At 41.7% G+C, this 907-nt stretch overlaps 1 pseudogene; it reads right to left on the bottom strand.

Annotated features, from left to right (window-relative positions):
- Positions 1-484: 484 nt before the first annotated feature.
- On the bottom strand, positions 485-607 carry LOC114621017 (annotated as a pseudogene).
- Between the last annotated feature and the right edge of the window lie 300 nt (positions 608-907).

Raw genomic sequence — 907 nt, 5'->3', positions numbered from 1 at the left:
GCAGAATAGTGTAGGACCTCACCATGGTCCCAGGTGCCATCAGTGGCGATTCTTATCAGGCTGTTCCTCACTCTCTCGACTCTCCAGTTCTGCCTCTCCTTATGCCCACATCCTTTTATTTCTCTTCCATTTCTCCACCACTTACTTTTTCCTCTTAGCGTTACCTGGGGTCTCTGAGTGTATGAGATCATCTCAGGAATGGTCTCAGAAGTGCTATGCTTCAATCATGTGTTGGGAGGGGTCATCTTGGATATGTTCTCCCTGACCCCTAGACTATGTGGGCCCAGTCTGATGGTCATCACAGGTTTACTTTTCACCTGGCCTGCCCAAATGACTCTTTAGAGGATCCTCTGTTTCAGGCTCACTCCTGTCTGGGGCCTAAGTAAGGTTCTTCTAGTTTTCAGCTTGAGTTCTCATACTGGGAGCCTATCCAGACCAGTCTAGTGCCAGACTTGTGGTTGTCTCAGGCTTGCTTTTTTCTGGGAATGTTAGGCTACTAATCATTCATTTAGGCTACAATGAAAATAGACATACCCTCTCTCCTCTCTGCCACCTACTGATATACATGTGACATAGCAGACACATCTGTAATGCCTTTAGATACAGAATTCTTTTTTTTTTTTTTTTCTGTAGGCACTTAGTGCTCTGAATTTGCCTTGTAGAACAATTTTTAATGTTTCCCATAGTTTTTCCTATGTTGTGTGTTTTCCTTTACACTCAACTCTAAAATTTTTTTAATTTGCTTCATAACTCCTGTCTTGGCCTATTTTAATTCAGTAGCAAGATCCCAGGAGTTTGTGTAGCTTCTGTTGTATTTGATACATAGCTTTAATCTATGGTGGTCAGGTAATATGCAGGGTCTTTTTCAGTTTTATTTTATCCATTGAGCCTTGAATTTTGTTCAAAT

This window comes from Grammomys surdaster, unplaced genomic scaffold (genome assembly GCF_004785775.1).
Source record: "Grammomys surdaster isolate TR1022 unplaced genomic scaffold, NIH_TR_1.0 170, whole genome shotgun sequence".
Taxonomy (NCBI): Eukaryota; Metazoa; Chordata; class Mammalia; order Rodentia; family Muridae; genus Grammomys; species Grammomys surdaster.
The sequence above is the reverse complement of the archived record's forward strand: the minus strand, read 5'-3'. Positions and strand labels throughout refer to the sequence as shown.